This window comes from Oryctolagus cuniculus, chromosome 8 (genome assembly GCF_964237555.1).
Source record: "Oryctolagus cuniculus chromosome 8, mOryCun1.1, whole genome shotgun sequence".
NCBI classification, from domain to species: domain Eukaryota; kingdom Metazoa; phylum Chordata; class Mammalia; order Lagomorpha; family Leporidae; genus Oryctolagus; species Oryctolagus cuniculus.
Genome location: NC_091439.1, coordinates 130,815,548 through 130,835,331, shown reverse-complemented (window position 1 = coordinate 130,835,331; position 19,784 = coordinate 130,815,548). Strand labels below are relative to the sequence as shown.

Below are 19,784 nucleotides of genomic sequence, written 5' to 3'. Positions count from 1 at the left end.
CATTTCTGGGGTTGGTAAAATATTCATATGCCTAGAAAAATGTCCTTATAAACATGCCAATGCAAATTTTTCAACAATGTCTCCAAAGTACTTCACAAAGCCTGCTTCAGAGTTTATCCAGATTCAAGGTGTTTTCATAAAGTTCTTGGAGAATATGGACAATGCATGGACTTCAAAAATGTTTGCACCAAAATAAACTTATATTTTCCTCTGTTTTCCACAAAATTTTTGAAGTACTCTTGAAGCCAATTTGGAGAGATCGCTTAATCTGCCTTTTTTTTCTTTCAAACTTTTATTTAATGAATATAAATTTCCAAAGTACAGCTAATGGATTACAATGGCTTCCCCCCCACAACGTCCCTCTCACCCGCATCTGCTCTTAATATGAACTTCTCTCATGTTTTAATGAAATATTCAAATTCTCTCTCAGTATATTTTTTGGGCTTAAATGACACAAATCAAGCACCTGAAAAAGAATAGCTTAGTTCCACTGGCATTCGTGGGTGGTGATTACTTTGAGTGATTTTTATGTGCCAAACACCAGGCAGAACATAAAGCAGAACAAGCTCACCTAGGACCATCGCCTTGGAAAGGTCATCAGGCACGGGGGAGCTGGAAGGACTGAGAGCCGCCAGTTTAGCAGGCCCACTTTGATGCTTCAGTGCTCTGGAACTTAATTTTTGAATAATTCAGTGATGCTTTCCTACTTCTTGTATTAAATCACTTAGTGCCTGAAATTTAAGTAGTTCAAGGTTGAATGGCCTAAAGGAAAACTAAAACCTGCCTACAGAGTTACTTTTGTTCAAGATCATGAAAGGATCATGACACTGATGATAAGAACAACAGTGGCCCACCAGCAAGCATTGCTGACACTGTCTGGCACTGTTCTAATTGCTAAAGCATTTAATTAACTCTACATTTTCTATGAATATGAGAGGAGGGAATTCATCTAGAAATAAGTCTATAATTTGCTCGGTTCCCATTATATCCCAAATATAATATTGCAGTATTTGGCATTGAGGCTTAAATAAATAAAAAGACCAGAGGTACTCACTTATTAAAAATTTATGGCCTGATTATAAGACCTGCTTTTTACATGTTTGAATAAAAGAGAGACAATGGAGAGTACTAGAGTCTACATAAAGCCTTTGGCATCTACATGAATGAGCTAATGGGCTCTTTCAGGATTGTTTGAGATTCCTCTTTGCTTGTGGAGTGTAAACAAAATAAAGCTGAAAGATAAACTTAAATCTGATTGTTCCAGGACTGCCTTTTATTTTAATTCTAAATAGAAAAAAGCCATTTAATCAACAATAAGTATTTTCAGCTTGGATTCTATTTCAATGTTGATACTACTTAGCTTTCTCCCTCCTTCCGTTCTAGCAGTCAGAACTGTGACCAGCCCAGGTTTTTCACTGGAGAAGTCATCCTAGGGGTGGTGCTGGTGTGGGGAGGCCACATAGGGGAGGCCACGTGGAGGAGACATGGCCACTTAGGGGAGGCCACGCGAGGGAGATGCAGCCACCTAGGGGAGACCATGTCAGGAAGACGCAGCCAGGTAGGGGGGACCACGTGGGGGAGACACGGCCACTTAGGGGAGGCCACATGGGGGAGATGCAGCCACAAAGGGGAGACCACATGGGGGAGATGCAGCCACCTAGGGGAGACCATGTCAGGAAGACGCAGCCAGGTAGGGGGGGACCACGTGGGGGAGACATGGCCACTTAGGGGAGGCCACATGGGGGAGATGCAGCCACAAAGGGGAGACCACATGGGGGAGATGCAGCCACGTAGGGGAGACCATGTCAGGAAGACGCAGCCATGTAGGGGAGGCCACGTGGGGGAGACACGGCCATGTAGGGGAGGCCACGTGGGGGAGAGGCAGCCACGAAGGGGAGACCACGTGGGGGAGATGCAGCCTCTCCAGGGGCAGGCCAAGTACAACGCACTACGGGTTAGTTCTACATACCCTCGGCTCGGGAAGCAGGCCACCTGCCTCCACGGCTGGCCGATCCCAGCATCTGGCTCCGCCGGCCTCAGCCTTCCGTCTGCAGTTATTTATAAACAGGAAAGGACCGGCCTTCCAGATAGGGACCCTCAGCCACCGTGGCACCTTCCAGAGCTCGACAAGCTGATCACTCAAAATGCGGCCTCAGGCTTTCCTCCTCTCCTGGGGTCCCGGGGGGCTCCCGTCCTTTTGCCGAGCGCGGGTCCGCCATGCAGTTCTGACTCCCCTCTCTCATCCTCACTTTTGGAGCCCACCGGGACCCAGCAGTGCCTCTCCGCCCTCCCATCAGTTCTCCGTCCCTGCTGCAGTGGCCCGGCTGGGATGATGGACAAGCACTGGGGGAGTAGAAAACGGGCATGGCAATCTCATGGCCGCACGGAGCCCCGGGCTGCCATCTCAGATCCAGTCCACCGACACGCTCATCCACTTTAACCACGGCGCACTGACACGCCCTGCTCAGACTGTAGCGCCCCCTGGAGGCTACGGCTCCATCCACCCTCTGCAATTCTCTCTTCCCTTCTCTTTACCTATCAGCATCCTGCTGACCCTCGGGGATGATCTCATCCGTTCATTCACAAATACTGTTGAGTGTCATCCGTCCCAGGCATTGTGTGGGACCTGAGACGGACAGGGCAAGCAGATGGACAGGTCCCTTGTCGCCACAGCCTCCTGGCTCAGAGAGGAAGAGACAGCACTACCTTCTCCCCAAAGCCCTCTCCCGGCCCCCACATTCCCCACCCACTTAGATCTGATTTCCTATTTTTTTTCATTGTTTCCCTCCAGCATCTGCTGCCCGAGTTTCTCAGTTAGTCCTTGGCTGACGCTGACTATCTTGTCTAATATTTCTCTTCCCAGTATGGTCTGTGAGCTCCCCTTCAAGGGAAGAACTGTGCCTCCTGCATCAGTGCGTTGCCCACAGCTTCTCGTGCCAGACACACAGTAGGTCCTCAAACACTCCTGGGACGAGCTTTCTTCCACCCAGTGATAGGCTGGCTTAGTTAGAGATGCTGGGCTCTCTGGCCCCAGATTTTGCACAAAGGCACTACTTGGGCAACTGTGTCCAGGCGTTCTCTTGTCCTCTGAGCTATTTAACACCCCCCTCTCGGTCCCTTGAGATCTGATACCAATAGTTCCTGAGCCGCATTTGTTCAGAAGGCTTAGTGAGCTGGCTACTGTCTGGACAGCATGAGGCATGATGCAGAAGAAGCCGATTACACTGCAATTACCCCCTTTTGATGATCAAATCAGGAATTCAGAGTTTAACATGGTCTAGGAATGCAGCTGGACCAGACGGCATTTAGACGGTTTCTGTTCCCCCACCATCCGTGCTGGGAACTGGCAGGGGCGGAGGAGCTGAGACTGAGGATGGTGTGGAGGGGAGGTGCGTGGAGAGCTGAGGTCACACAGACACCACCCGGGGAAAAAACCGGCAGCCTGTCTGCGCCCTCCTGTTTAAATCAAGAGCTCCGCAGCGCGGCTGGAAAACTGCACGCTCTCTGTTTCATTTTCCGACCTAGAAGCCCCGGGGGAGGCGACAGAGGCTGCTTCTGTGGAGCAGGGGTGAGCCCTGCCCCTGGCTGGAGGTCTGGGGGATGGGGGGACACTGGCTCCTGCAGCCGGTCCCTCTGACCCCGAAGCTCCCCCAGTCCTGGCTGGGATGTGGAAACCACACGCCAGGCAAACCCTAGGCCCGGCCAGACCAACTGCCAGACAGCCTGCTGGTGGATCTGGTGGTTCTCTTCATAGCAACATCACCATGGTAACGGGATGATGACTCATGACATTTCTCCACTGCAGGGTGGCAAGCTCCAGCTGACCAAGGCTGACCATTGCATCACCTCCTTCCTCTGCTGGCCTGGGGGAGGGCTCAGTGCAATTAAATGCATCCAATGAATGAATGAATGACCAGGGCCTGAAATGTATCCAGGGAATGAATGAGTGACCAGGGCCTGAGCAGTGGCCTCAGGGGGATGAAGCAGGGAGATTCCTGGCACTGACCACCCAGCATGGCAGAGGACACAAAGGAACCACTCGGGGCCATGGCAGAGTCAGGCTGGACACTGCCAGCCCCGCCCCATGGTGTCACCAGACTGCCCTACAGATCGGACCCGCCCAATCAGGGTAGGGCTTTTGCTGGCCCAACTCCAGCCCCTACTTCCTCTGCATGGCGGTTTCTCCCTGGCCTCTCCTGAACTGTCCCTTCTCTTCTCCAAACTGCCACCCAATGGACCGACCGATGCACACTCTTCCGAGCTAAGTACACACCATTCATTGATCGATTTCCTCCAAAGCCAATCAGAATGCTGCTGACTCCTCCATGTGATAATCTCATCTCATCTCAAAAGCAACCAGCGAGCTCTGCTCAGACGGCTGCGTGTGTAGCACCCAGGCCAGGAACCAGGCTCCCAGGCTGGCCCGGAGGAGCATAACTTCAAATAATCTTGTTCTGCCCTCTGCACAGACACCCCTTTGCTCTCCAGATGCTGCAACCTACTTTCATTTGGGAAAATAGATCACCTCAGTGCCTCTTCTCTGGTGGGCTGGCCAGCCGGTGAGCCCTGGCCACAGGTAGAGGGCTCCCAGGGAATGGAAGCACCCAGGGCATGGCCCGAACTGCCCACTACTGTCCAGCTCTCCCACAATCACCTGGGGAAAGGGGTCCATATTTGGGCACGGAGCACCCACCACCTCCTTAGTATACAGAGAGGAACATGGAGCTCTTTTCTCTGCCAAGCCACCGCTGAGGGCAACCTGCGCATCTACCCCCCGGTGGGGCAGCAGGTGGGGATAAGGGATCCAGCTCCCATGCTGAGAAGTGCTCAGAGTTCCAGGAAGTCTCTCTTGAGACCCTTCCCTTTCCGGCTCCACCCCCTGGAGCCCCCAGAGAGGTGGACAGATAGGGCTGCTGCTGGCAGGGCAATGTTGAAAAACACTTGGCAGTGACTGCAACCAATAAAAGTCTGGCGTCGTGGAATTTTAAACATTTGCAACAGACTCAGTGCCTGTGTTTAAGTGGAGGGAGGCTGTCCTGGGTGAAGCAGGCATGCCCACAAGACGAGGGAAGCGGTGGGGTGAGAGTGCCTCTCTGAGCCACCCAGACAAGAATGGAGATTTTCACGCCCGCGTTGGCCAGAGCTGCTCTCTCTGGCCCCCGGCCAAGGATTCCACCCCAGTCTCATCTATTTCTGGCCGCACAGCAGCAGGAATGGTCAGGGCACAGGGAGGTGGCGAGAAGGTAGGCACACAAAGCTGAACATTTTTCAGCCTCTAAAAAGAAACCTTTGTTGGCATAATTTGTTGTGACCAATCGGGGTTCCCGCAGTCCAGCGCTGGCTGTGGCTGGAATCTCATTCTGACCAGGCTCTTCCTGAGGAGGCTGAAGGTAGAATTTCAAACACTTTGAAATGTGCCCAGACAGCCAGCCCCCTGGACTGGATCAGCAGGCAAAGGCCAAACGGATCTCGACCACAAGAGGCACATCTCGTCTGGACAGACAGAAGGGGACCCAGAAGTGCACAACCTGCTTAACCACCACGGGGAAACTGACCAAGGCAAACAGGCTCCAACCCCTCGCCTCCTATCTGGATTGCCACAGGGATAACACAATATACAAAAGAACAAGAACCAGTGCAGGGAGTGGTCTCAGGTTCAAATCTGCCTCCTGCAGTCAGAAGAGGACCTGGGAGGAAGTGTAAAGTACCCAGTACGTGCCTGGTTCACCACTCACGCTGACTGCGTCGTAGCTATGACAGTCAGCAATCACCTGGGCAAAACGCAAAAGAGGTCTCACACAAGTGACTGCTCTTAAGCGGCCATGGGGGTGACAGGATCTCACCACCCCACACAGTCTCAGACACACTGGGCTCAGAACTGGCCATCCCTAGTCACACGGGCCTGAGTTTCCACGCCACGTTGAGGGGGATGCTAAAGTCCTCACCAAGCAGGCAGGGGAGTGCAGAAGCCAGGAACAAGGTGCGGAAAGGCATGCAAACTGGGCGGGGAGTCCTCTCCCTGGGGGGTCCAGGGCCGGGGCTCCTGGAGGAGGGGTGCAGAGGCTTGGTCCAGCCCAGACCCCGAGGTAGGCAGGCAGGCAGGCAGGCACTCCGACAACGGGTGGGAGCTGATGGAGATGCACAAACCAGTCTAAGTGATGATCCAACAAAGGGGCCAGGGAGGCACGTCCTGAGCTTGGTGTCTGAGCTGCAAAGCTGGCCTTGTGCCCCGGGCAGGGCTCACGTGTCACCGCAGCACTCACCATGGCTTTGGACGCCTTTGTATCTCCAGAAGTAGCCCCGCCAAGCACTCAGCCAAGCAAATCCACTCTTCAGGTCTTTGCTCATCACACGACAGCCAAACTCAGAAGGCCCAGCAAGAGCAGGCGCAGCTGGCACAGAGGCCACGGTCACATCCTCAGCATGTCTGGAAACGTCTGGCTATGGGAGGGGGCGGGGAGGGTGGAGCAAGAGCGTGGCTCCGAAATTTGTTAAGCGTGCAAGATCTGGGATTCTGCTGTCCCTTACAGCCCAGGCTCCCACCCAGAAGCCCCGTGAGCAAAAGCAGCAGGCGCCAGCTGCCACATCACCAAAGCTGGCCTGGCTCGGCTGCACCCTGCCAGCTGGACTTGGGTCACCATCAACATGACGGCATCTACACAGTAGTGACATCTGCAGAGACCCACACGTTGTTGCTCATCCGGGGAGGCAGGCTTTCCCAGCTGCTGCTGGAGTTGATCCGTGTCACCAGCACGGGTCTCACGTCACTTCTGAGCGGCAGGATGCTCCGCAGCACACACAGCTTCCACCTGCCCCCCCCACCCGAGCTCTGGCCACCCTGACCTGTGCGCAGGTGAGCCCACCTGCTTCACACACCCTACCTCTGCACTTCCCATTTCCTGTTCTTACACCACACACGCACCTTGGAAACACACCTTGTTTGAGAACAGACTCACATACGTATGCAAGAAAGCTCAAGGAATCTACTACAGACTGTTAGAACTGAGAAGGAGTGTTACAGGATACAAGACGGATGCACAACAGTGAACTATGTTTCTATACGCCTTCAGTGAAGAATCCTAAAAATGAAGTTAAAAAAGCAATCCAATTTACAGTAGCAGCAAAAACAGGGAACAACATGTAGGGGTAAAGTTAATAAAATTAATGGAAAATGCAAGCTCTGAAAACTAGAAGACATTGCTTAAATAAACAGAGCATAAGACTTAACCCAATCCCTATTTGAATCCCAGCCTGTGTCTTTGAGGAAATTGACAAGCTGAGTGATTCTTTTTTTTTTTTTTTAACAGGCAGAGTGGACAGTGAGAGAGAGACAGAGAAAGGTCTTCCTTTGCCATTGGTTCACCCTCCAATGGCTGCCGTGGCCAGCGCACTGTGGCCGGCGCACTGCGCTGATCCGATGGCAGGAGCCAGGTGCTTCTCCTGGTCTCCCATGGGATGCAGGGCCCAAGCACTTGGGACATCCTCCACCGCACTCCCAGGCCACAGCAGAGAGCTGGCCTGGAAGAGGGGCAACCGAGACAGAATCCGGCTCCCTGACCGGGACTAGAACCCAGTGTGCCGGTGCTGCAAGACGGAGGATTAGCCTACTGAGCCACAGTGCCGGCTAGCTGAGTGATTCTAACTCACATGTGGAATTGCAAGGGATCCAAAACAGCCAAGACAAAAAGTAAGAGGATTCATACGTCCTGGTCTCAGCATGCACTGCGAATCAAGACCATATGGATCGGACATCAGGAGAAACACAGAGATCAGTGGAGCAGAGCTGGGAGTCCTGAAATAAACCCTCGCGTCCAAGGTCAGTTGATGCGGATGAGGACGCCAACATTGGCCAGTGGGGGAAAGAATGTTCTTTGAAGGAACAGAGCTGGAATAACTGAGCAGGCACATGCAAAAGAATGAGGCTGCACCCTGGCCCTATACCATTTACACGGATTAATCCAAAACGACCAAGGACCTCAGTGTGAAAGCTAAAACTAAAGAGAGCACAGGGGCAGATCTTCATGGTCTTGGCTCTGGCTAGGATTTCTTAGATAAGACGCCACAAGCACAGGTAACAAAGGAAAAACATGCAAGTTGGACCTTACGCAAATTAAAAACTTGTGTGTATGGAAGATAGTGTCAAGGAGTGGGCACTCGGCACAGCAGCGCGATGCTGCCTGGAAGGTGAGCGTCCTGTGTCAGAGTCCTGGTCTGCTCTGGGTTCTGGCTGTCTGCTAGTAAGCACCCTGGGAGGCAGGGGTGATGCTTCAAGTACCTGGGTCCCTGCCACTCATTTGGGGACCTGGACTGAGTTCTGGGCTCCTGGCTCTGGCCTTGCCCGGCCTTGGCTGTCGTGCACTTTTGGGGAGTGAACGGAAGATCTCTGTGTCTGTCTGTGTCTCTTCCTTTCAAATAAAGAGAAATATATTTAAAAAGACATTTTCCTTTTTTAAAAAGATACTATTGAGATGCCTCATGAACCAAGGCAGCACTGATGGGGGTGACTTAGTGTGCTTAGTCTACCGCTTTATCATCTTCTGTTGGCATGTCTAGCTCCCTACTGGGACCACTGAACCCCCAGGAGGGAGGGTGTCTATATCTTTGCATTGCTGGATCCCCTGTGACCAGCACAGAATAGATGCTGAGTAAATGTGAATCAAACTGGAGAAGAAAAAAAAAATAAACACACTCTCATGAAAGAAAAACAATAAGCCACGGAATGGAAGAAAACATTTGTTATCTGTGTACCTGATAAGGATCCAGTACCCAAAATACATAGAAATGCTGGCAATTCAATAATAAAAATAGCCAAGTAAAAAACAGACACTCCTGCAGGGAAAATACACCAGTGGATAGCAAGCACACAAAAAGCCACTCAGTATCAGTAATCACTAGACAGATGAAAATGAAAATGACCACGAGACAGCATTTCATACCAGGAGGATACACGACAGAGGATGATGGCTCAAATACTTGGGCCCCCATCACCCATGTGGGAGACCCAGTTGGAGTTCTTGGCTCCCAGCGTTGGCCTGGTCCAGTCCTGGCTGTTAGGGACATTTGAGGAGTGAATCAATGGACGAAAGAGCTCTCTCCATCTCTCTCCCTTTCAATTTAATTAACTTTAAAAAAATTATTTGTTTATTTGAAAGTCAGAGTTAATACAGAGAGAAGGAGAGGCAGAAGGAGTGAGAGAGAGAGAGAGGTCTTCCAACCACTGGTTCACTCGCCAATTGGTTGGAGCTGCACCTGTCTGAAACCAGGAGCCAGGAGCTTCTTCTGGGTCTCCCACAGGGGCGCAGGGGCCCAAGGACTTGGGCCATCTTCTACTGCTTTACCAGACCACAGCAGAGAGCTGGATTGGAAGTGGAGCAGCTGGGAGTTGAACTGGTGCCCATATGGGATGTCAGCCCTGCAGGCATTACGCCACAGCACTGGCCCCCAATTAATTAACTTTTAAAACCCTACTTATGTAGCACTTGAGCTTAGTTGTATTTATTTATTAAGCATCTGTCACATGATAAGCACTGTATTAGGCACTGAGACCAAGATAAATCTGAGCAGGTCCTGCCCTTAAGGAGTTTATAGGATCCTTCCGGACGTACTAAGAGACAGAAGCACACTAACGTACTAAGAGACAGGGTCCACAGACAGAAGTGGGAAGGCAGTGAATCCAGCTGGGCACGAGGATCAGGGAAAGCTGTAGGTGGCTAACAACCTGAGCATGTTTTGAAGGGAAGCAGGAGTTTGATAGGCTTGGATGGGGGCAGGGGCGGGGGGGGGCCACCATTCCAGGCAGCAGGCCTGAATTCACACAGGGGCTTTTGGGGGTGGCTCAGGATTGCCAAACGAGCAGTGGAAGGGCTGGGGCAGTGGATACCTCAAGGAGAAGTGGCAGAAGTGAGGCTGCAGATGCCAGCCTGGGACCCACGAGGGACTCTGTATGTCACATTCAGAGGTGTGAGGCTTCCCCGTGCTGGGGAGGAGCACGAGTGTGAGCAAGAGGGTGATGTGGGCAGGTCCATGATTTGCAGCAACAGTCAGCCAACTACAGTCCTTGGGGGCTGAATCTGCAAGTGAAGCTTTCCTAAGAGGAGTTCTGCTAGAACACAGTCCTGTTTATTCCTTTCATGTTGTCTGGGTTTGCTTTAGCACTGACACGGCAGAGTTGGCCAGCGGCACCAGAGACCACATGGTAATAAAATCTAAGACATGGCCAGGTGGCCTTTGGCAGAAAAAGGCTACTGACCCCTGCTCTGGAAAGATCACCCTGATGACTGCACAGGATGGTTTTGCATGGGGAAGACAACTGCAAACCCCCAGGCCAAACTGACCATGGGGTGACATGACCACGGCATAACATCGTGACTCGGGGGCAATGACGGCCACAAATGGCCACAAAGAGTGCAGAGGTGGGCACAGCTCTGAGAGCTGCTGGGAAGGAGAAGACACCCCAAGGACTGTCGATGTGAGAGTCGACCAAGTGCCACCAAAAGAGAATAGAGACCCCACGGGGGTTCCACTGATGTCGGAGTTGAGAACATGTGGAGTGGAATGCTGCCACACAGAGCACTGAACTGAAGGCAGTTCCAAAGGAAGACTGTCTAAGAGCTGATGATGGGCACAAAACCAACTGTGCAGAGCACAGTCACTGAAATTGTGTTCTGACGGAGGTCATCCCTGCAGCTGAGCCACATAGGAGTCCACAATTTCTTGGGCTGCTTTTGAAGGCTGCTGTTAGCCGCAGGTGGGCATGGTGGGCTTAGCTGCCAGGCATCAGCATATCACTCTGGACTGAAGATTTATTTTGAAACACACAAGTCAAATGGCATGTCTTACTCACTTCTCTGTCTCCTGCCGTGCCTGGCAGGATAGCTGGCACACAGAGCCTCTACTAAATCAGGACAGTGAAGACTGGATAGGAAGGGAAGGAGAAGGGGCAGGAAAGTGAGAAATGGCCAGTTCTTTCATGGAGGGCTTTGGCCTTGTGACCAAAGAGCAGGCAGGTGCTCTCGAGGTGGTTCTGAGCCCTCCTTGGCCCAGGCGAGCCTGGGAGCACAACAGCTGGCGGTAACATCCAAGACAGCTCCAAGTGCCAGTCTCACGGATGTTGTCCTGCCTTCCCTGGAAATGCTAAATGAACCTGGTGGCCTCTGGATTAGAAATTTGCTTTCCAAACAACTCTTCCAAACCCCTTCAGGGTATAGAAAGTGAATAATCAATGGTAAGCTTTGGAGGTATAGGTTGGACAGCTGTAGGTGGGCACAGAATGCGTCTGAAGCCACCTGCTTTACCCTCAAGTCCATGCAGGCTTGCTAATGCTCTGTTCTTGGTCTAGGTGGTAGCTGCAAGGTCACGTTCCCTTGGTCAGAGTTCACCCATCACAGGTATTTTGTACATCAACATTCAAGGCAGCATTGTTGCCCGTAGCCAAAAGGTGGAAATACCCTAGATGTTTCTCAATGGATGAATGGATAAACATACGTGCCATACTCATTCAAGGGCATGACACCAGGAAGACAATCTGACAGATGCTACAACATGGTCCGACCCTTAAAGACATTATACTAAGTGAAGTAAGCCACACACAAAGGGATTCTCTTTACAGGATACACCTAGTGTGGTCAAGCTCACAGAGATAGGAAGTAGAGCAGTGGTGGCCAAGAGTTGGGGGGAGGGTGAGATGGGAAGTCAGTGTTTAACGAGGGGTGGGCATTTGCCTTAGCAGTTAAGATGCCCCTCGAGACACCCGCCTCCTATGGCTGAGTGCCTAGCTTTAAGTCTTGGCTCTGTTCCCAGCTCCAGCTTCCTGTTAATGTGCACTCTGGAAGGCAGCAGGTAGTGGCTCAGGAACCTGGGTCCCTGCCACCCAGCTGGGAGACCCGGATGGACCTGGGGGCTCTTGGCTGCCTGGCTGTGCTGGGCATCTGGGGACGGAACCAGAAGACCTCTTTGTTTCTCTCTGCCTCTCTGGTTTTCAAATACAATGAATAAATAAAAATTGTAACCACTACTTAACAGGTACAAGGTTTCCATTTTGGAAGAAGAAAAACTTCTGAGGCTAGATGGTGGTGATATTATACAACAATGTGAATGAACACTTAAAAACAATTCAACTGGTAGAGCTGTACATTGTGCATATTTTGCCAAATTTTTTAAAAAGTGACCCAAGAAAGTCTGTCCAAGTATGCACTTAGGATCTGTGTTTTTTTAGCTATTATTATTCTTTGAAAAAAAAAGGTTTGCTTTAAAAATGTATTTTATTCAATTTTATCTTTGCATTTGCTTTAGAAATATATCTAGGCAAACATCTTCTTACTGGATCTTGGAATCACACAGGCACTCTGAAAAGCTGTGGGGTGTTTACCCAGGGGTAGGGCAGGACAAGGCTGCAGGAGGGCTGGGGCTGGGGCTGGGAGAAGGTGGCAGATCCAGGTTCAAAGAGGATGATAAAGAAACCATGCATGCAGCTGTTCACGAGTCACACAGTGGCTGAAGTCATAGGTGCACACGCCACAGGCGAGCAGCAGGATTCTGTGGCACGCCCTCTCCACAGCACGCTGGCAAGTCATCGAGGGGGATCTTGGGGAGCTGTGGCCGCAGGCCGTCTGCAGGCCAGCTGCGTCTGCTTGTCTGACATGGTTCCCAGCAACCAAAAAGCAAGAGCGCACGCTGCCACTCGCACAGAGCGCCGTAACAAACCATGACGCTACAGGTCTCCCAAGGACGGGATCGACAGCTCTGGGCGGAATTTACAGACTGTGATCCTAACTGCATCCTCATTATCTGCTGATTAGTTCTTGCTCTGACATCCTTATCCCACCCCACCCCCTGCCCACAACTTTCCCGCTATCATTATTCCTGCCAAGGGAAGTGCAAGCAATTGCTGGAAACTCTGGGCCGAAATCTCATCTATGCTGTCATCATTGTGCTGCATCACCCTCCTGCAAGCGGCTGTCCTGAGAGAGTGGTCCTGGAGCTCAGCGAGTGGTCCTGGGGCTCAGCGAATTTTCCGAGCCAGGCCGGGGGAGAAGAGCAGCCAGCGCTCCTGACCAGGTGGTATGTCCTGGATGAGGAAATACACGCACCACATTCCACGGCAGGAGCACACCTGTGCAGTTAGCAGGATGAGCAGTTTCCAGCCCTCGCTTCACCCCAGACAAGGCTGGAGACAGAAGATTCGGTTGGAGGAGGGGAGGACTTACAAAAGCTCAGTGAGGAAGACAAAATGCAAAAAGCTTATTTGGGTGCAAAACATTCTGAGATCTGTGCACACAAGGGGTCTTCAAAAAGTTCATGGAATATGCATGTTAAGAAGAAAACTATGAAATGTTTCGCAGCAAAATAAAGCTAATTTAAGTCTCTTTCCAGTTGTCCATAGACTGTTGAAGTTCTCGCACAGACCGCAGCTGCTGTGGCGTCTCTGTGGGACTCTGCTTGTCCCTTCCATCTGTTGTAGCCCACGACTTCCAGGTCTGCTGGTTCTATGGGCCTGGGAGCAGGCGGCTCCGGCGGCTTCAGCTGAGGTGGGGTGGGACTGCCACACAGGCTTTCTCCAGAGGGAGATGAACCATGCTCATTACAGGCTGCATTTCTTGAAGCCCCCGCAGCCCCTGGGAGGCAGAAGCCCTTCCTCCCAAGGCTCCCCAGGCTGCCCCAGAAGGGAGCAGTGCTGCTTTTGCAACTGCAGTGGCAACCATCCAGACATTGCAGCCCCAGGGAGACAGGCTGCTGGCCAAGGTGAATGCTTTGTCCTTTCTGAGTTCTTGCAGGTCAGCAAGGGGACCCGTGCACCCGCTTCCCGCCCCTGCCTGGCTGTTTGTGGGAGGTCTGGTCACTCCCTACTCCAGCTCAACAAACACAGCAGCACCAGATTCCCTTTCCCAAGCAGTCTGCCAAGGAGGGAGGTTCTGAGCCAGGGAGTTTCCCTAACAAGTTGTAAAAGTTGCTCCTGATCACCCCATCTCAAAAGCAAAGAAACCTATACCGGGCAGATGCCAAAAGCAAAAGGCTCTGGTGCTGTGCAATGCAGGGGTCCCCAAGGGATCTGGAAAATGCGCATCCATTGACTTTTGATTCCACTCTCCCCCAAACTCTTGGAGGCCCCCATTGTCAATGGCGGAATAAACAGAGTTGTTCCCTAAACCAAGGACTTCCATGGGAACCCTGTGCCTCTGCTCCCTTTCTCTGTCTTGGATTCGGGGGACACTGGTGTGCAGATCACCCAGGCAGTGCCCCCACAGGGGTGATGATTCATCCCCACCAGGTTTCCCTCTGGGGACTTTGTATCTTGTAGGAATTCCAGGTACAGTCGTTTGTCTCGTCCTACTTATTTATGTGTTTGGGAGGGAGCTGAGAGAGAGAGAAAGATGGAGACAGATATCTCCTATCCAACTGGTTTACTCTCCTAATCCAAATGCCCACAAGCAGCCCAGGACTGGGCCACAGGCATCTTCAATGCCAGGTTAAAAGCCTGCCCCATGCAACTTTGAGACCTGCACTACAGAAGGGGAATGGATAATGCTCCCTCCTTCAGATGCCCCAGATGGGTGGATGGCTTTCTCACGGTTTTGCAGTAAGTGGAGGAAGCAAGCCAGGCTTCTCGACCTCGCAGCTCATTTATCCCAAGCACCAAATGTCCAACTACTCAACAGTGACCCAGGGAATTCTGACAGCAGGTGTATGGGAAGTGACCCGCTCAGGAGGAAGGCCGAGCCAAGAGGAAGTCTTCAGGGAGCAGCTGCTATTCCATGAGCATCACAGAGGGCAAGCTAAAACCACTGCTGTCCAGGAACAAGGAGCTGGCTTAGATCCTGGCTCCACTGGTCACTAGCTGGGCCATCGAGACAGCTTATTTGTTTGCTTCCTTCCTCAGCCATAAATGAATTCAGCAATACCCACCTCACTCTTGAGTGGGACATTGTAGGAATCAAAGGCTTTAGTGGAAAGAAAAGTGGTTTAATGGGGCCAGTGCTATGGCACAGTGGGCTAAGCCTCCACCTGTGGCACTAACATCCCATATGGGAGCTTGTTCGTGTCCTGGTTACTCCTCTTCCAGTCCAGCTCCCTGCTATGGCCTGGGGAAGCAGTGGAAGAAGGCCCAAGGGCTTGGGTCCCTGCACTCACGTGGGAGACCTGGAACAAGCTCCTGGCTCCTGGCTTGGGATCAACTCATCTCTGGCCGTTGCAGCCATATGGGGAGTAAACCAGTGTATGGAAGAGCTCTCTCATTCTCTCCACCTCTGCCTCTACCTCTCTGTAACTCTGCCTTATAAATAAATAAATATCTATCTGTTTCATTAAAAAAAAAAAAAGTGAAGCCTAGTCCCCTTCCAGGCCACTCTGGCTGGAGCTCTCTGACTTAAATAAATCTTAAACGAACAAATGAGCAAACAAAACAACAGGAATGCAACAATTTCTACAAATCAACAGACCTTCTAGATGAAGTATAAAAAACATCTGGGGGGAAGGTCGGGGAATTTGAAGAACAGAGATGATATCAAAGAATCCTGATTCAATTCTTAGATGTAGCAACGACACCAGATAGTGGTCACAGCGAAATATGCAGGCATGACAGGACACACCTGGCATTTGCCTTAAGGTATGAGCACACAGCCAAGGGACAGATGACGTTAAATGTGGCAACTTGTTCAGAACCACTGAACCTCAGCGGAAGGCACTTCAAACATTTTTGGAGAAAGGAATCAAAAGATAGGCCTTGGTGTAAAAATTTGAAACCCATGCAGTTTTTCATGATATGCATTTCATGAACTTCTTGGAGACCCCGTTGTACGCAGATTTCCGATTTTTTTTTTTGTACCAAACTAACGTATCTCTTCATTCCACTTTTCACAAACATTTTTAAGTACCTTATTATCCCTTCTGTCAACTTGGGTGCACACTTCTGAAATTGTGTTGGGATTAAGAAATATTTTAAATAAATGATACAGCATTTTCTGGGACATGAGCTCCACAGATGAGCATGTCCAGAGCATGGAAAATCTGCTCCCCCCTGGTACCAGGCCACTCCACTCTGGTCACCCACAGGTCAGAGGACAAGGACTTGGGAAGGGGCCAAGAGAGACCAGGAAAGGAAGGAGGGAGGGTGTTGGAGTAGGGGGCGGGAAGGAGATAAACGTCAGTGACTTGAAGGAGCCCCGCCTGGGAAGCACCCAGAGTCCAGCCAGCCACCAAAGCTTGCTCTCTCTGCAGACTCCAGTTCCATATTTGGCTTCTTCACTCAATGACTAAGTGAGTCACAGGGAAAGAAGCAGATGCATACACAGAGAGGCCCTCTCAGACCTAATCCCCAGGGGAGGGAGGGGCCCTGAGAGCCGCCAGGAGCCCTGGGGTGTGTGCACTTTGTCACCCCATGGGCAGGTACTAGGGACCCCCGACCCCAGACCCCAGTGAGTCACTCATTGGCCCCATAACACAATACAACATAAATAACTACAAAAAGCCCCCAAGGATGGCAAGCGAGCTCCGGAGTCCAGGGCACACGGGCCAGCTGTGGGTGTTGAGGAGGGGCCTGGCCTGATGGACCTGGGTTCGAATCCCATACACGCTAACCCCTGGCTTTGACCTTCTGTAGTGTTCCTCCCGTGCACAAGGCAATGAGTGGACCGATTTTAAGATCTCCGCAGTGTCAGGACTGCAGCTCATTGCGGCCAGGTTTCTGCCCGTCAATACAGCTCCCTTGGGACTCCAGCTTGGTCTCCTCCGCCCCCCGCCGCCGCCTCTCCACCCCGCACTCTCGCTGGGTTTTTTTGGGGCGGAGTGCATGGCAATGGAGAAGGAAGGGACCGCTTTGCTTTCAGCCAATCACTGTTCCGGCACTCACGACAGCGGCACCTGGAGCTCACAGACTTTGGCTGGGGAGAGGGGCGCCGTGGGTTAAGCGCCTGCGTAAAAGTTACAGGCACGGGGTCGCTGCGTAAGACCAGAATAAACTGTACCCGGGCGACCCAGCGCGCACCGCAAGAGGTTCGCCGGCGCTGGTTCCTTCTGACTCCAGGGCCTTACGGGGAATAACAGCGGGACAGGGTCCCAGGTGCCCGGACACACCAGGGTTGACTTGAGAACGCGTCTTCGGCGTGCGGACCGCACCTCTCCTCCTAGAGCCCCTTACCCCGACGCGTCCAAACCCCGCGCGCTCCCAGTCCCCAAAGCCACAGCTCCGTGGGCAACCCCGGCTCCCGCGCTCCACACCCCCCAAATTCAGAATCTGTCCAGGGGCGCAGCCCCCAGCACCCCTGGCTCCATGTTGCACCCTCAAGGGACCCGGTGTGCACCGAGGCTCCAAGGCGAGGAAGGGGAGAACCCAGCTCCCTGGTCCCGATTAAGTAGGGCTGGGTGGGGCCGCCCAGGCCGGAGTGGGGCCCCGTCGGCTTGCACGTCCTCTCCCGCCGCTGCGCTCCCCCTAGAACCCCAAGCACGGCCGAGAGGCGGCGGGGTGCGGAACTTGGAGATCCGCGCACCGGTGCCCGCCTTCCCACGAACCGCCTCGGGAAGCCCGGCGCGGGAAGCGCCCTTACTTGGCAGCAGGTGTCCGGGGTGGCTGTGGCTGGGCCGGGTTGCGCTCTCCACGCTGGCCTCGATCTGCGCTGGTCGCCGCTGAGCCCAGGGTCGGAGAGCAGCCGCCAAGCAGAGTTCTCAGCGAGCTGGCCAAGGCGAGCCCCGAGGGGAGGAAGCCGCGCGCTCCAGTCGCCCGCGGACTTTTAACCGGAGCGGGGCGGCAAACCCCTCCCCAGGCCCACCCCCTTCCCCGCAGGCGGCCCCCGCCGCAGGCCCGGCCTCCAGCCCCCTTTTGTTGTAACCCGAGAGCTGCTGCTCCCGGGGCGCGAGGGGGCTGCGCGGCGCGGGGGAGGCTGCGCGCCAGCAGGGCAGCCCTGCCCAAGCCCTCCGCGCCCGCCCGGGTTTCCGGAGGGAGGAGGCTCTTCCTAGGGGAAACTCCACTACCCCCACCCCCGTGGTGAGCTCGGAATTTAACCCTTCGATGCCCTGGCCACCCGCCCAATCTGGCTCCTTAGCCCGGAAAACCCCAGCCCTCCCTGGCACATAGTAGGCACTCAATAAAAAGGTAACCATGAAGGTATTCGGAGAGACACTGCACCTCGCTATTCCCAGACCGGGACTCGAAACCAAACAGCCCCCTGTCTGCCACCAGACCGCGTCTGTGGCCTTGGCAGAGCCTGTCTCCCTGTGGGCAAGTTTTCTCCCTTATACCTTGAGGGCTTAGGATTCTGTGACCGCCTAGGGCTTTCTCCGGAGCGCGGCGGGACCTGGATCAACCAGCCCTGCGCTCCTAGGGCTAAAGGAGGGGACAAGGCGCAGTGAGGTCTGTCCATGCCCGCTGCCTCTGAGGGTCCCCTAGGAGGCGTGCCCTGCGGGCTGGGAGAGCCAGCTGTGGACATCCTCAGAGTCCCTTAAGCAAGAGCAAGGCTTCACCAGGTGGCCAGCTCTCCAAGGAGGGACCCGGAAAGGAGACTGTGCCTGCTCCTGGGAAGCCAGGGTCTGCGCCTTTGTTGAGGGCGGTGCGTGGAAGGCTGCCACCAAACACCAGAGCAAGGGGAGGGGTTCGTTGGCGGGGAAAACCTGACAGAGCAGAGGTAGGGGCAAAGAAGGAAAAGAGAGAGTAAGAGAGAGAGCCACCTGTTCAGGAACAGATCCTTTTAAAACTTTGCCCTGGGGGCGGGGCAGGGAAGTAGAAGCAGGGAATCCTATTAGGGTAGGGGTGGAGCTGACACCACTGGTACTTGGGCCTTGGGGCTCAGGACCGAAGCTTGCAGGCCAGAGCCTAAGTTGGCGAGTGAGGTATGGATGGCGCCACATAGGCTGCGCCTTTTACTAACCGTGCGGGCGGAGCCGCCCCCTCAGTGCCCTCCCAGGCAGAGCCCAGGAACCTGCCCTGGAAGATGGGTATCCCAGCAATGGAATTGCAAAGCCATCCGCCTCCAGGACCTCGCCATGGCTGAACTTGGCACCCCAGTCCAGCCAGTCCACTGTACACTCTCACCGGTGAGGATGGGGGTCTTCCACTCTGCCCCCTGTTACCATCCTGGCTGCTTCAATCCTGGTGGGCAGTGGAGGCAGGTTAGAGGCAGGTAGGTGTGGTTAGTGGGGTTGGAACCATTGAATGGCTCAGTGTGGAGATGGATACAAAAGAAACTACACAGGTGACAACACTGTCTAGCTTTAATACACCAGTAGCACTTAAATGGCAAACCCTTCTGTATGGGCTAAACCCCTGTTCACGCTGCCACACCCCCAACCCCCAGGCATTTCTAGCCTGCTCACCTCTCAACCACATCCTCTCCTCTCCCCCACAGGCCCAGCTCCCTGCTTCACACCCCAGAGCCTTTGAACATGCCCTTCCCTGGCCTTCTCTGCCCAGCAATGCTGAGTTCTTTGAGATTCCACCAGGCTGTGACAATCAACTGCCTACACAGGGCCTGCACAGAGCAGATGTTTACAACGTGCTGATGGACCTGGGGTCTCCTCCTCCCTTCCCTCTTTCTCCCTCATTTCTCCACTTCTAGGCTAACCCCTCTTGCTAAAGCCCGTAAGATTAGAAAGCAGAAAGAAAGGCAGCTTTGTATGCAGTGCCTGGTCTGGTTATGCAGAAACGCATGCTCCTGTGGAATACCCAGACAGCATGAGACCGTGCCCTGGCACTATCCACGCTGCCTTAAAGTTGGGGTCCATTTTTGTATGAGACGTGCTAACAGGACACAAGGCGATGTTGCAATGCATAGCTGTGTCCTGAAATGTCCAGTCAGGGT

The 19,784-nt window shown here is 53.2% G+C and overlaps 1 long non-coding RNA gene across 1 annotated transcript in view; it reads right to left on the bottom strand.

Annotated features, from left to right (window-relative positions):
* The window catches only part of LOC138843603 (uncharacterized), a 75,604-nt gene extending 57,853 nt beyond the window's left edge, over positions 1-17,751 (bottom strand). Inside the window, exon 1 of the long non-coding RNA XR_011378549.1 lies at positions 17,538-17,751. This is a non-coding gene — a long non-coding RNA (uncharacterized lncRNA). The remainder of the gene's footprint in view (positions 1-17,537) is intronic.
* Between the last annotated feature and the right edge of the window lie 2,033 nt (positions 17,752-19,784).